This window comes from Erpetoichthys calabaricus, chromosome 5 (genome assembly GCF_900747795.2).
Source record: "Erpetoichthys calabaricus chromosome 5, fErpCal1.3, whole genome shotgun sequence".
In the NCBI taxonomy this organism is placed as follows: domain Eukaryota; kingdom Metazoa; phylum Chordata; class Cladistia; order Polypteriformes; family Polypteridae; genus Erpetoichthys; species Erpetoichthys calabaricus.
Window position 1 is genome coordinate 136,812,711 of NC_041398.2, and position 17,413 is coordinate 136,830,123.

The window sequence follows — 17,413 nt, forward strand, 5'->3', positions numbered from 1 at the left end:
ATAGTATTCAAAGTACAAACCAGACCAGTTTAACACTGCTTTGTTTATTTGCTTTATGTTGTTTATTTATTTTATGTTTATTTATGTTTGTTTTTGTTTTTATTTATTTTATGTAGTTTATTTGCTTTAGGCCTGCTTAAAAATGCCGCTTTGTTTGTTTGCTTTATGTTGTGAAAGTAACCCGTGAACAAGTCTTATTTATGATGACATGAACAATAAAAGTAGATTATGGTAAAATTTTGAATAATAGTACTATATACAGATGCACGTTATTTAAATCCTAAAAGGTATTAATTTGTTTAGATTGTCAGTTTCCTATTATATTTCTTATTAAGTGGTTTAAAAAAAGTATGCATTTTTCTGTCAGGAGAAGAGCAAGTATTCAAAGAAAAGTGTAATAAAACATTTTAAGTTTTCCAAAGTATTTAGACTTAACATATTAGGAATGAACATGTCCAAACCCTTCAAAAATAACACAGGAAGAGAATGAGTAACATTATATCTTAGTGGATTTAGACATTCATAGTAATGGTAATAAATGAAGTAGTTGTATCATTAATGTATACTAATGCATCACGAGCAGCATCTATTAGTCATTTTGGCTAGCCAAGCATGTAACGTGGTAGCCTGCACATGAAATACAGCAGTCTAAGGCTATAGCATGGCTTAATGTGACTACCTAAAATTGTTATTGTAATTTTTCATGGTCAGTGCTGCACACAATATGTAAAAAACATCTTTACACAGAATCCTGTCTTCCGCTTAGCATGTACGGAAGCGTATTAGGGCCACAAGTGACAAAAAAAAAAAAATACGGACACAGTGAAGAAAAAAAAAACTAAATGTCAAGACTTTCAGTTCCACTTTAATCTCGACGCTTATGATGAGAATAAAGTCAACATGTTGACTTTATTCTCGACATTTCCACTTTAATCTCGACGCTTATGACGAGAATAAAGTTGACATGCTGACTTTATTCTCGCCATTTATGTTGAGATTAAAGTCGACATTTCCACTTTATTCTCGTACTTTATTTTGTCATTAAAGTAGAATGTAGTAAATTAAACTTCATCTTAAAATAAATATTTAATTTAATAGATTTTCTCAAACCCCGTCATAAGTTATGTAGCACATTAAATGCTTTGTGTTAAATGTTCCCCGACCCAGTTATTAATCACTACGTGCTTCTTAAATGGACTTCCTCTTGCATTGAGGAGGTGCCGACAGTGATCACCGCACAGAATACATTCACTTCATGATATTCCTGCTCTCTGAATATTTAGAATGCTAAGATAAATACTTGATATCATTATCATTTTTTTATGCTTTCGTTGATGTAACAGGTTTTTGTTAAGGTTTGTTAACTTCACCTAAAGTTCCTTTTCTGTTTAATCATATTTTTACTAAGATAAGACAAAAATATTCTTAACTTGTTTTGTTGAGTATTTTATTTTAAGCTGCTGCCTTTTCATAGTAGTGTAATATGGGATAATAGAACAATTGTTCACAGAGCATTTTTTTTCCAGCTTGATTTTTTACACCACAGAACAGAGTCATAGTTGTGATCTGCACAAACATACCTTTGAACGAGCTACACTGGCACTTCTGGCACACTAAAAGAAAATGATCATATTGTCACCTCCAGTTTAAAGGCCATTTTCTGAGATTACCCAAGGTGGTCATAAACTATAACAAAAATAAAATAAATAAATCTTTATAGGGTGTTTGTTGAGTCATGCACTATCCTGCACTATATAATTGGTCCTCCTCATTTCTATTTTCATTCATTCATCCATTTCTGAAAGCTGTTTTTTCAGTGACAGTGCCTCATAAAACAATTCCAGTCCTATCAGCATGGGGGCAAGGCAGGGACCAGCTCTTGAGGGGTCATCAGTTTATTTGTAATTTGATAAATGGCAATATTTTTTCTGTATTATTGTATTTTTTTATTTACTATTGTATCTTTACTAGGATTTTTTTAATGGTGGTTCCCAGGCTTTCTTTTTCAGAGTGCCTTTAAGTGCAATTATAATTTTTTATATTGCTTTTTTTTTCCTTTAGCTTATGACAGATTCATAGTGATATTATTTTCTCCATTTAGAATATAAACACAACATATAATGCTGTCATCAAGTTTTTGTTTTTTTTTCATTACAGGAGCTTATTTGAAGGATTAAAGTCACTAGTGTGGAGCTTTCTGCTGTTGTCTGCCAATAATCTTGTCAATGCATGGACGAATCTTTGAATCTTTGCAGACTTGCATGTCATCATCAATATTCATCTTGGCTCTACCCGCTGTTTTCTCCAGAGTCACAGAAAGAAAGAAAAATTACTTCATTTAAATCTGAGATACTGAACGTGAGCAAGACTAGCAAGGCTGCATCATGAGCTCCATTTTATACATTGACCCACTCACCACAGGATGTTTCCAGTGGCACTTTACAGAAGTGAGTTTGTTCATTGCTTTCACCTGAAATGCTAAAGTCCCCCATCAAGAGTTTACACTGGTAAGTGACTGCAGGTCTTTTCTTATTGTTCTTACTGAAATGGTTTGCAGTCCACAAATAAGCAGTTACCAACTACTCATAGAGGGCAGAAAAATATAAATTTAATGTATTCAAAGTATCCAACAGATGTGATAAAACCTGATGTTTGATTTTTCTGAAGTCTATAGTTTTGTTCAGCGTAAATGCATTTTTGAAGCCCTGGCTACACTTAAGTTTGCAGTTATTTATTTTTTGTTTACATTCTGCATCATTTTATTGAGCTTTGTCTCTACTATATCTTGTTGCAGGAAAGGTGAAAATATTGTAAGACCATTAGAAGCAGGTCAGGGATGAGCTTCTAATTGGAAGGCATTATACTGTATTACATACTGTAGCTCTATCTCACACTCTTAACTAAAACTTATTTTACTAAATATATCCATCTGGTGACTAACTTTTCTTCAAAATATATTTCTGGCCACATCTAGTCAGTGAGGAGTGAATACAGTTTTTTTGCTAAGCCTGAACGTATGTGCAAATATTCTGCGTTTGTATTGCAGGCTGGCAGCTCTGCAGAATTAAAAAATTAAATAAATTCTATTTATTCAATGTATGCTGGTGTCATTTTGAGCATTAGGAGTCAAGTAAAAAGCTGTGGTCAAATAACAAAGCAAGTTCCCATAGCCTGGGAATTGTACACCCACATAAATATCTTTCATAAAAGAGAACTAGAATTTAGTATCATGGGCTAGCTAGATATAATGAGATTGTTGAAAAGCTGCAAAACAAGACATAGGATTAGTGTTGATATGTTCGTGTATAAGGCCACAGAACTCTGCAAGTTTCTTTTAAAGAACTTTCAGATGAAGTTTACCTACAGCAAACAGCCTTCTCTTTAGCAATGGTAAGCTATTGGGACTAATAAGCTGCAAGCACATTCTGTACCCTGAGTTTAGCCTAGGTGTAACTATATAGGCCTCACTGGCCACAGGACTGAACCAACAGAGAGTTAGGACAAGTGTTGGCCAATTAAAAGCTTTCAAAACAATCTTATTATAATCTCTAGTAGCTATTTGCAATGGGTTACCTGATATTCCTCTTCTTCTAGAGTGATAAAATTTGGGTTTAAGACATATACCACACAAAGGAAAAGGGAAATTCATTTTTAATTCAGCCGACTGAAAAGTGCCACAAACAGGATAGGCAACAGATGCTACCCACTAAGAGCAACAAGCATACAAAAACAAGGCAGATGGGTTGAGTAGCAGACAAACTAATACTGAGTACTTTTCCATCCATCCATTATCCAACCCGCTATATCCTAACTACAGGGTCACGGGGGTCTGCTGGAGCCAATCCCAGCCAGCACAGGGCGTAAGGCAGGAAACAAACCCCAGGCAGGGTGCCAGCCCACCGCAGATACTGAGTACTCTTAGCCAACAAATCATTTATTATTTTATTTTATTTTATTTATAGGTGCCTTTCAAGGCACTCAAGAACACCTTACAAAACACATTAATAGCAAAAGTCACAATATAAAACAAATAAAATATTACAGTCACAATAAAACCAGTGTTAATATAACATTGAAATTAAATAAATCAAACTAAAATTTATATAAAACTAGGTGACTTCACCCCCTGCTTGCTTCACTTGTCCATCCGCCCCCAACCCCTGCCTGCTCTATGTGCCGTTGTGAAGAGGGGGGCTGAACGTACCCCAAGGTGATGCGGTTGCTACTCCGAAACCCCTCTTAAATGGTGATACAATGGGAAACAAATGCCGTTTTTTTTTTACCTCCTCTTTGCTCGATCAGCTGCTGGCTTGCTGCTGCTGCCGTGCCACATGATCTGCATCTCATGTGGGACTGGGAACGTTTAACACTAGAATTACCACAGCCTATGAAAAAACTCGTAAATCCGACCCACCCAAATCCCTTCGCACCTCTCCGTCAGCATCTTTTGTCCTGTAAATGTGCCTATAGAGACAAGCAGCCTGCTATTCCATCCCCCCACCGCCACAGAACGGGCACAAAGTTCTCCCAGCTCATGCCTTGATAATCTGGGAGTGAAGTGCTGGCTGGAGTTTTAGAGTGGAAATAATAGATTGTTATTTGGAACACATGCATTTCATGTGTGTTCCGTGTCTACAATAATCTGTGTAAACACATTGTTAAAACAGAAACATTTTTCATATTTTAGTAATAAATGACAAAATGTAGGCATAAACTATATGCTTGCACCTTTTCTGAAAGTGTTTATTTGATATTTGGCCATCAGCCTTCACACATTATACAGTTCATGTCTACATTTTGTTATTTATAACTAAAACATGAAAAAAACATTTCCGTTTTAACAATGTGTTTACGTAGATTGTTGTAGACACAAAACACAAATCAAATTATTTCCCCTTACAATTCTGGGTAGCTCAGTCCCAGATAATCAATCAAGGCAGGAACTGGGAGAACTTTTTGCCTGTTCTGAGGTGGTGGGGAGGATGGTATAGCAGGCTGCTTACTGCTTGGGCTTATCGACACATTTAGAAGACAAAAGATGCTGACGGAGAGGTGCAAAGGGATTTAAGGTGGGCCGGATTATTGAGTTTTTTCGTTGGCTCTGGTAATTCTAGTGTTAAAAGCCTGTACAGCAGCTGTCCTTTTATCTCACTGCCTAATCCCCCAGACATTCTCAAACACTATTCGATCTTTCGCTGTTCCGTTATTTCACCGAGTAATATTTTCCATTTGTTTGCGCTAATGCAATCTTTACTATAATTTTTTTGAGACTTTCGAAATTTTCCAAATTCCATTATCTCTAACCTGCTCTGCATGTCTATTGTGCCAACCTTTTTGAATTCCTTACGACATTCTACTTTGTCATGTACTCTTTGTCTTTTTCTGGCCTCAGGCATGGTTAAATCTCTTGGCACAAAGTCTAGTCTCGAGGGACATGAAAGTGTCTTTCTGAGAAGGTCACGTCTTGTCTCCCTGAACAGGTCTCGTCTCGTCCCAAGTTTTTTTTATATGATAGAGAGACAGAATAAGCCAGCTTAGAAAGTGTGTTTTAAGGTAGGACTTAAAGGTAGATAGAATATCAATGGATAAATAATAAAAATAAGGATAGAATAATAAGGATAGAATTACAATGATTAATACGAGATTTAACCAGAGCATGTACAAGAACAGCAGTGCTGTTAGCTGTAAGAGATGGGCATAAACGGCTAATATTACGTGGATGGAAATATGCAGACTGAGTGATATTATTAATATGTGCCTCAAATATTAAAGTACTGTCAAGAATAACACCTAAACTCTTAACCTGAGAGGAAGAAGATATTAGAGAATTATGAATAGTCAGAGAAATATTGTCACATTTGGTCAAAACAGTTTTAGTTCCTCCCAGAAGAACCTCTTTTTTATTACTATTTAATTTGAGAAAGTTAGCAGACAACTATGATTTAACTTCCTTCAAGTAATCAGAGAGGGAAGAAGGTGGAAGAGTGGAATTAGACTTAGAAGATAGATAGAGATGGGTGTCATCAGCATAACAGTGGATATGAATATTAAATTTCCTATAAATATGACCAAGAAGCAGAACATAAATAATAAACAGAAGGGGGCCTAACACAGAGCCCTGGGGAAGAACACTAATAAATGAGCAAACTTATGATCTGAATTTTTTTAACTGAACAAACTGAGTACAATCCGAGAGATAAGATTTAAATCAGGAATGTGGAATTTCAGTGATACCGATTGATTCTAATCTCCCTAGGAGAATATCAGGAGAGATTGTGTCAACGGCAGAGCTCAGATTAAAGAGCATAAGAATGGCTAGCAACCCAGAGTCAGCTGTCATCAGCATTGGTGATTTTAAACAGAGCTGTCTCTACTGTGAAACACACAAAAAACAGACTGAAATTGTTCAAACAAATGGTTTTCAGAAAGGTAATAGTGAACCTGCAGAGTAACTGTTTTTGAAAGGAGAGGTAAATTTGAGATCAAAAATAATTATTTAGGTTATAGGGATCTGCTCTAGATTTCTTCAGAATTGGAGTTGCATAGCTGATATGAGAGATAAAGGAACAAGACCAGACATAAGTGAAGAATGCATGATGTTAGTTATTAAAGAGGAAAGAGAAGGCAAATGGGATTTAACCACATGAATATAAGTGTATCCAACTAACGAGCAGAGGACTTCGATTTTCTAACAATATCAGACATTTCCTCTACAGTTGGGAGTTTAAATCTAGAAAGAATTGAAGAGGGGGCAATCATAATAGTTCCATGTGCTGAGTTTCCTAAAGAGATCAACTGCTGGTGGATACTTCCAACCTTAGTATTAAAAGAGGTCATAAGAGTGTTACATTGATCAGTACAGTAAAACCGAGGTGGAAGATTGTCAGATGGCCGTAGGATGTTGTTTACAGTAGAAAGTAAAGCCCTAGTATTCCCTTCACCAGACCTAATTAGGGTTGCATAATATGTAGTTTTGCTGCAGACAGAGCATCCTTATAGTACTGCATGTGATAAATATACATATATTCATGGACAGCAAGGCCCGTCTTTATATAAAGGTGTTCTAAGCAGCTGCCTTTAGCTTAAGTTGGCGTCATTTTGGGTTAAACCAGGGAGCAGAGTGACTGAAAGAGACATTCTGGGATTTCAAAGGAGCAAAGTTATCTAAAAGGCTGTATAGTTCATCGTTGTAGTGGGAAACCAGTTCATCTGGGGTAAACAAATTGTCGCTACTGGGGAGGCTGTCAACTCCATTGGAGAAGGCAATAAAATCAATATTCTAAATTTTGCAAAATGAGATTTTGATTTGATTTAGATAATATTAAGCTGACATTAAAATGCACCAGTTTGTGGTGAAATATGTACAAGTCAGATGCTGTACAATTATGAGGAGTAACACCACAGCAACAGATAAGATTAAGAGTATGGCCTTTAGAGTGAGTAGGAAAATCTACAAATCGCTGTAGACCAATACTATTGAGGCATGAATATAAAATCCCCCATAAGAGTATTAGTAACAGTGTCCATATGTATGGATATTAAAATCACCCAGCAAAATAACACTAGATGACATAGAACAAAGGGAATTTGCAAAATCAGATAATTCATATTAGAAGTCCTTATTTTGCTTGGGCGGTTGATAAACACTGGCAAGTATAGTGGGAATAGGTCCATTGATTTGTAAGACAGTGGACTCCAGTGAGGCATACTGAGGCATAGTTAGACAATACTTTCCACTTCTCGCTGTAGAGTATCATAAGACCAACACCCAAACCAGAGAAATGGCAGGGTTGTCTGATGTAAACAAACCCAGGAGGAATAGCTTGATTAAGCTGCAAAAAATCACTGGGTTGCTACCAGGTCTCAGTCAAACAAAGAAAATCAAACTTAGAGTCAGTTAGCAGATCGTAGAGTAGAGGACCCTTACTTGTGAGTGAGTGGATGTTAAATAGCCCAAAGGTAAGTTTGTTTTTCCCAGGTGTTGCAGTAGCCGCTAGGTTAGCTAGCACACTATGTCTATCCAGATCTCCATGAAGGTCGAGGAAGAATAGACCAAAAAGATCGTATTGGCTTTTGATCATGATAGTTGAAGTTCCGGTGACCCGCAGTGAATGTATTTTCGACGAGAATGATGGAGAATATCCATGTGATGATACAGTGCCAATGGTGGCTCAGAGGGGAGAAACTGAATTTGAAGAAGTTCTGCTGCTGTGTACTGAATATTGATGTCACTGGATGAAGTATGAAAAACATGGTAATCCAGGTAAACATGCTCCGAATGAGTAGTCTGTTAATCTGCATAGTGGAAAGCTTCCAGCTGGAGGAAGCAGGTCGTCAGCAACCAGATAAACACCTGATTTATCAGATATCGTTAAAACCAAAAAAGAAGCTCCAGCAGATAATGACAACTACTGTAAATTGGACAAGAACACAGCAGATTAATCAATAAAACTTAACTAATAAAATAAAACTAAACCAAGTCTCCAGCTGAGTAGCGGCAGTCAGTAGCACCAGCGTTCGCTCACCCGGAAGTAGTATGCTCTTTTCTATCTAGCAGACGTATGACAGGAAACACTACTGGGGCTTTTTTATATCAATTGCAATATACCTGTATAGTGCCTCACTGTGATGGTTTCTTTCTTTTTAATCATTCTGAAATGTATTTGTGAGGGGTTTGCTGTTTGTCATATATAATAGCATTATTTAATTATTGAGCTTCTGTAAATAGTCCAGTTTCCCCCTGTAGCCAAATAATGTTTTATCTGTGTACCTGTTTTACTGCATTAAGATTTTCACATGTGTCTATTATCTAGTCACAGTCAACCTATATGTTTAGCTTTGCATTATCAGTCTTCAGTATAAGAACCACTGGAAAAAGCAGATTCTCAAGATAAGCATTAAATGCCACAACACAACTCAAATATGGGAAGATAAAACTAATATAGGAAACAAATTTCTAAAATATGTTCTTGCTTGATGCTTTTTAATTGAATGCATTAAACATGAGGATCAGATCCATTCCATACTCCTATATTGAAGGAGTTAGCTCACAACCATTAGCTTGAATTTATGATTTCTGCATAGAGAAATAAAATACTTAAGGAGACGAGTAATCAGGAAAACTGAATGTGCAGCTCAAGTAACAAAATACATTGGCATTTATTTGACAGAAAACTTTCAAAGTAGGAAATATAATAATGCTTTAAAGTAACTGCCTCTTACTGAAGACTAGTTTCACCAGAGTAAAGAGCAGAATCCACCTTGTCTTCTGACAAAGACAGCAAAAAAGCAAGTGAAATAACAACAGTGCTATGGATGTCAGATATAATCAATTGTAGATTTTCACTTAACTACAATATATGTCGATTTCTTTTAAATTTATTTTCTTGTGAGTAGAAAAGCCCTTGTTCAAAACTGATTCTAGGTCATGACACTGGGTTGGCAATGCATCCAGAGCAGTTTCACAGACTCTAATTTGCTTCTGGTTATCTGAAGACCAACAATCCAGAAATTCAAACACACTGAATTATTTCAGATAACCATTGTTTCTCCTTTATTGTTTTTGCATTATAACCCAAAATTTCTAACTAAAATATAATTACTCATCTCAGACATGTCTCATATTCTAGTTGTCCTTTATGTGGACTAATTTCTCTATTACTTTAATATAACCTGTATTTTCCAAACTACAGTAAAACTCCGGTCATATACCCTTCAATTAACCAAGGTTCAACATTATCCAAGGTGAACATGTACAGTAAGTGTAATACATTACTTTTCTTATAATTCATAAAAGCTCTGATGTGAGTATTGTACTGAGTGTGTAAATACTATGCTTTTAACCTTCACTGTACTGAGTGAGTGGTCGAGACGCTTGTAACTCTGGGAGTGTGGGCGTGACTCACTCACTTCTCCCCAACTGCACCACTCAGCTTTTGTTAATGTGTCACCAGCACTGACTGTGTACACATATTCTACTGTTTCATTCACTTAGGATTTTTATGTTTACATACATTGTAACTCATTAAATCTTTATCTTGAATATCACAACAAGTGGGAAAACTAAGAGTGTTGTCATAACCTTACAAGTGAAACAGGAAGTGAAACGCAGCCATTTGTTTTATCTGAGTTTTCAGTTATCTGAGGTAATAATAGTCCACATTACCTCAGATAATTTGGGTTTACAGTATTATATTATGTACATCTTTTGGATTTAACCACAACAGGGATAAAAGATAAAGCTATTATGTCAATGGTTTGAAAGTAAATGACAAAGATGAACAATTTCTTCCCATCCCAGCAATTTACATCTTTTCATGGCATTTTATATACAGTATCCTCATAGTGGGAAAATGTTACATATGACACATGCAAGCCAAATGGAATAAATGAATGAATGATTCATTCATTCATTCATTCATTTCTACCAAATGGATTTTACTGTTTCTTTTGAGTGGCATAGAGCAAGTGACTAAGCACTAGACAAGATGGTGAGAAGCAACATGAACATCCATTACAAATGCAAATACAATGAATGAAAGAAGCAATCAGAAAATGGGAATTAAAGTTCAAAATCAGAGATTCATGACAATTGTTAGTAATTTGACTTGATTGTTTTGAATGTGTATTATGTAAATTGGTTTCTATTTTGGTTGGTTTATTTTTTAATTATTTTTGTTATGTCAACACAATACAACATTTTTTGCAAAGGTCATCAATGCTTGTTGTTGTTGTTGGCTGCAAGGTTCACATGTAATGCTGCACATGATAGCATCATATAACTGCTATTGTAGCATGCTTAAAAGTATGCCTAAATGTTATCCAATAAATGAAAGTCTTTTGTCAAAATAAATTACTAAGCTTACAAATATTCAGGAACTTTAAATTTTGCTTTAATTTTGAATTTTTTATTTTGGATTTGATGTTCTGTTTATTCTTACTCTTAATATTGACCCTTGCTTATTTAGTGATTTTTTTAAAGTTTAGCTTTTTCAACTAGCTTGCAGAACTTAATCTTAATAACATTTTGATAACACCTGCAAGGGCTGTAAGGCAGGCAAAAAATATTAGACACCCTTAATCTGGCTAATTTGGCAAACTAGAAAAAATCCAATAGATTGAAGGGTATAAAACAGCAGCACAATTTAATAGGCCACCAAAAATATGTCAGGCATCACATTGATGGACATGCAACCAGACAGAAACATGCCAGCCACAGATCAATGTGACATGCCTTTCTTATAGGAACAAAATAACTCCCACTCATTGTCACATGTCTGGGTAAACTTCCATAATTTGTGAAGACAGCACTGGCTAAAGTGGAACAGGATAATGAACAAACGACAACTAAACTTCTGAACTACTTACTGTGGACTCAGTTGACAACCCCACACCCCAAGCACTAATCTACAGAAAATTAAACAAAATAGGCTTCCTTCTGAAACAAAAAAACTTAGGGGCTTGAAGTTCTTGTTCCAGAAATAGGCTTATTTTTATTTATTTATTACTTTTGGGAAAAAATCACCTGATTGCACCTTAGAAAGCACCTGCAAACAATGGTTTAGAAGATGACTATATTCTGTATATAGTAATGGTGCACTTCTTGTCACAGGTTATCAAGGGTGTTAACATCCATTTCAATAGTGACTATATCATCATATTCCATGCACTGTGCTGTGAACATCCATACAAAAACAAGACCAAAAAGAAAAATTAAAGTAAGCAAAACTTCTAAAAACACTTATAGTCCTCACATAATGTGTAGCACACATCCTGTCTTTTTCCCAGTACTGACATCAAAGGTTCTGACTCTTCCAAGGCTCTTAATCAGATTATTTGAGGAATCAACATTGAATGGATACTCTATTTTAAATTAACATTTTTACATTTGTATATTTTTGTAATTAAAAAATGTTGATATATGCACACTTTTACCTTTTGCAAACTCTCACAAATGTAGGGACTAGTGTTTAATCCACCTTGTAGCTCTGGTCCATTTGATGGAAATGGGAGTTCAGGTTTAGGTTAACCATAACGATATGTCATCATAAATCTTCCCAAATAAGTTTTTTTTTTTCTCAATTGCTAGCCTCTCATGAATCTTCCTTAAGTGCTGAAAGGTTACTTAAGTTTATCAAGTAGGATATCGAGAAAAGTTCACACCAATGGGTAGAACATTAAACATTATGTAAAGTTGTCTAGAATGTATTACTTAGTTCTATTCACTAGATGGCAGCAAAAGCTGAGAGATAAACTGAATCATGTACACTAACAGCATGACATCAAACTTTCATAAAAAATACTCTGCAGAATATATTTTGTGTATTGTTGACTCTGTGTTGTTAGATGAGGATTTTCAACTGTCAGAAAACAGTGGCAATGAGTGCTGCTGAAAAAATAGCACCTACAATGCAACACTACAGAAGCTGAGAGAGGAAGTGCAATATCGTTATTTTTTTAAATTGTTTCCTCGAGATAACGTAATCATTTTATCGAGATCTCAATAAAACAAAAGATCTTGTTCTGTAGAAATTATGAAATAATTGTATCTAGTGTTTAATGTTTAGCTTATTGAAGCCACGTCCTGTTTGTTTGAAATGGCAGAAGAACAGAACTGTATTGATCAGCGCGTCACATTTTTGTTCAATCAAGGGCTGATGCCGGCTGAAATATATTTATGCCTTAGTTTAGAAAATTATAATGTTAGTGTCGCTAGCAAGGCTTCAGCTGTATAGGCATCGCAATGTAAACGAGCCTGATGCCAGGAGCAAAGGTTAAGTTTCGATTTCTCAAGATCACAATAAAATTATTCCGTTATCTCAAGAAAACAAAGTTCGTTTTGTCAAGATCTCGATAAAATTAGTCTGTTATCTCGAGGAGACAATTTAAAGAAAATAACGATATCGCACGTCCTCTCTTGGCTTCCGTACAACACACATTGCAAACAGTGTGGATTAGCAATTGTTTTCAACAAATATTAAATGCCCTCATACATTTGCTAGTTGTATGGTATGCAATATTTGAGTAATTAGGAATTGTTTGGACTGTTACGGTCCCAGTGGACTATAGCTAGATGCTTTAAAGACAATACACGTTTTATAAACTTTGCTTAATTTTCAATTTCTTCCTTTACTGATGGCCTCCAAAAATGTTGTTGAATAATGTTCAAACAATTCTGAGATGACCTAAAATAAGAGAATCATTGCCTCATTGTAGAACCTGACTTCTTCCTCAGGACAAATTAAAAGTTATTAGGTAAGTTCACCCTTAGTTATCTCAACTAACTCAAAAATATCTATGGCCTCGTTAACATCTGTAGGGGCAAATAAATATTCTGTTAGGTTCAGGTTTCAGTTTTAAGTCTGACTCTTAAACTATCTTGAGAGGGAATCCTCTGTTACCTTTCTACTACCTGCAGAATACAAAATGACAAAATTGAATCTGCTGAAAAACACAGCCCACCAGGCCAAGTTCAGTATCTCTTTGTAAGGGTAACCAGATTCTGCGGTTTCTGCCTTTATATCCTCTTTAATTGGAGGTCCTCATTTCAAAGAAGCTATGAATCAACTTCTATCCTGTGCCCAGTGACCAACAGAGAAGGTGGGTTTACATAATTTGACAATAAGCCATCTTTTTACTTTACCAGATTATAAAAACATTTTTCTTCTACATTACTGAAAAATTTAGATGTAAGCCAAAATGTTTGTTTTATATAGTCATAAAGGTGGGGAAGAGGAAAGAGAAAAATGAAAGCTATTTGGCTTTACCTATGAGTACATGCAGCTTAGTAAGCAGTAATCTGTTCTTTGTAAACTTTGACAAGAAAAACACATTATTCACAATCATCAATTCTGTAACAGATAATAGCATTAACTGTGTAGTTAATTGACAAAATTAGTTGTGTAAAATACCTGTTTGTTTGTAAAAGATTTTTTTTAAATAGATACACCAGTTTTCTTCCACATTCCAAAGACAAGCTTCAGGATGATTACAGATGTGTGCATTTGTGCATGTGTGAGTGTACTTTGGAGCCATGTCCATAACTGGTACTTGCCTTGTACACAGTGCTACCAGAATAAAATCAATTAATAAAATCAATGGGTGATTGGATAAATAGGTATATGTATATCAATAAAGTTAGTCATTTCTTATGGTCCAAAGTGCTCTTTCTCCATTTTTCTTTTAATTTTTCATTACACTTATCTGAGACTGGGTCATATGGACAACAACAGTCTTAGCAATGATGCCCATACCTGCCAGCTGACTCTGTGGGATCTCAACGTATCTCTAAGAGACAGCCCAGATACCCTCCAGGGAAAACTCATCTTAGCAGCTGGTACCTGAAATCCTTTCATATCTATCTATCTATCTATCTATCTATCTATCTATCTATCTATCTATCTATCTATCTATCTATCTATCTATCTATCTATCTATCTATCTATCTATCTATCTACAGTTAGGTCCATAAATATTTGGACAGAGACAACTTTTTTCTAATTTTGGTTCTGTACATTACCACAATGAATTTTAAATGAAACAACTTAGATGCGGTTGAAATGCAGACTTTCAGCTTTAATTCAGTGCAGTGAACAAAACGATTGCATAAAAATGTGAGGCAACTAAAGCATTTTTTAACACAATCCCTTCATTTCAGGTGCTCAAAAGTAATTGGACAAATGAAATAACTGGAAATAAAATGTTCATTTCTAATACTTGGTTGAAAACCCTTTGCTGGCAATGACAGCCTGAAGTCTTGAACTCATGGACATCACCAGATGCTGGGTTTCCTCCTTTTTAATGCTCTGCCAGGCCTTTACGGCAGCGGCTTTCAGTTGCTGTTTGTTTGTGGGCCTTTCTGTCTGAAGTTTAGTCTTCAACAAGTGAAATGCATGCTCAATTGGGTTAAGATCAGGTGACTGACTTGGCCATTCAATAATTTTCCACTTCTTTGCTTTAATAAACTCCTGGGTTGCTTTGGCTGTATGTTTTGGGTCATTGTCCATCTGTATCATGAAATGCTGCCCAATCAATTTGACTGCATTTAGCTGGATTTGAGCAGACAGTATGTCTCTGAACACCTCAGAATTCATTCGTCTGCTTCTGTCATGTGTCACATCATCAATAAACACTAGTGTCCCAGTGCCACTGGCAGCCATGCACGCCCAAGTCATCACACTGCCTCCACCGTGTTTTACAGATGATGTGATATGCTTTGGATAATGCTGTTCCATGCCTTCTCCATATTTTTTTCTTGCCATCATTCTGGTAGAGGTTGATCTTGGTTTCATCTCCAAAGAATGTTTTTCCAGAACTGTGCTGGCTTTTTTAGATGTTCTTTAGCAAAGTCCAATTTAGCCTTTCTATTCTTTAGGCTTATGAGTGGCTTGCACCTTGCAGTGCACCTTCTCTATTTACTTTCATGCAGTCTTCTCTTTATGGTAGACTAGGATATCGATATGCCTACCCCCCGGAGAGTGTTGTTCACTTGGTTGGCTGTTGTGAAGGGGTTTCTCTTCACCATGGAAATGATTCTGCTATCATCCACCACTGTTGTCTTCCGTGGACGTCCAGGTCTATTTGCATTGCTGAGTTCACCAGTGCTTGCTTTCTTTCTCAGGATGTACCAAATTGTAGATTTTGCCACTCGTAATATTGTAGCAATTTCTTGGTTGGGCTTTTTCTGTTTTCTCAGCTTAATGATGGCTTCTTTCACCTGCATAGAGAGCTCCTTTGACAGCATGTTGTCTGTTCACAGCAAAATCTTCCACATGCAAGCACCACACCTCAAATCAACTCCAGGCCTTTTATCTGCTTAATTAATAATGACATAACGACGGACTTGCCCACACCTGCCCATGAAATAGCCTTTGAGTCAATTGTCCAATTACTTTTAAGCCCCTGAAATGAAGGGATTGTGTTAAAAAAATGTTTTAGTTGCCTCACATTTTTATGCAATCGTTTTGTTCACCCCACTGAATTAAAGCTGAAAGTCTGCGCTTCAACTGCATCTGAGTTGTTTCATTTAAAATTCATTGTGGTAATGTACAGAACCAAAATTACAAAAAAGTTGTCTCTGTCCAAATATTTATGGACCTAACTCTATCTATCTATCTATCTATCTATCTATCTATCTATCTATCTATCTATCTATCTATCTATCTATCTATCTATCTATCTATCTATCTATCTATCTATCTATTACCCAAAGCTCATGATCATAGATGAGGATAGGGACATTGATTGACTGATAAATCAAAAGCTTTGCTTTCTGGCTCAGCTTCTTCTTTACCACTATGAATCTGTAGCAACCGAATAACTGCTCTCACCACCCAAATCCTACTGTCAATCTCACTGTCCCTTTTCCCCTCACTCCATCTGAGGCAGTAACTCAACTCCCACTTGGAGAGGACAGTTCAACTTTCTCCTACTGAGAACTATGGCCTCAGACATGGAGGTGCTGAACCTCATCCCTTCCACTTTACAATCAGTTTAAACTCATAGACTAATGTTTTCACAGCCTGATGAAGCCAACAGGACTATATCATTCAAAGAGCAGTGACACAATTCTATAGCCACCACACTGGACGCCTCCATTCCTCAGCTGCACTTTGAGGTTTTTTAGAATAATCGAAAAAAGTTTGTCTTTATATTTGGGAGAAGTTAAAAGCTGACTTATTGTTTATTAAAGTCACAAACAGGATAGGGGAGAAAGCACAGCCCTAGCAGAGTCCCACACCCAGTGAGAACAGTGCTGATGTTTTTCTGAGTATAAAGATATACCTCTCTCTGTGATTATACAGGGGGCGAATAACCCTTATTAAGGGTCATTATTATTATTATCTTATTAAGGGTCCTTATTAACCCCATACTCCTGCAGCACCCCCCACAGAATCCCTCAAGGAAAACAGTCATAAGCCATCTCTAAGTCCACAAAACACATGTGGATTCCGTCCAGGCGATGAAACAGTGGACCACCTCTTTCTTCATTTGTAATGTAAATGCCTGAATATAAATGATTAGAGTGAGAAACAAATAAGATGAGAATGGAGAGCGCACAGAAAACAAGTGGTTATTTACATTTGCTTAGCAGGCTCTTATGTCTTACAAAAGAGGGCAGCATAATCAATTAAGTGAACAAGTGAAGTCAAAGAGTGCTGTTGCAATACTTAGCTAAAACAAAATGTCCATCAGCATAAATAAAGAATTTCTCGGTAATAAGTGTATTTTATATTGTGTGGGGCATCCCAGGCAATAGTGCAATAACCAGGCAAAGTAAGTGTAGAAGAATTTCACAGCACTAAATAATGAAACAAAGCAACAACGAAAGTGTTAATTAATTTTTGACATTTTGCTTTTGTTCTGATAGTTTTTAATTTTTTTCCTGATTGTTTCTGTTTTTTTATCATTCTTC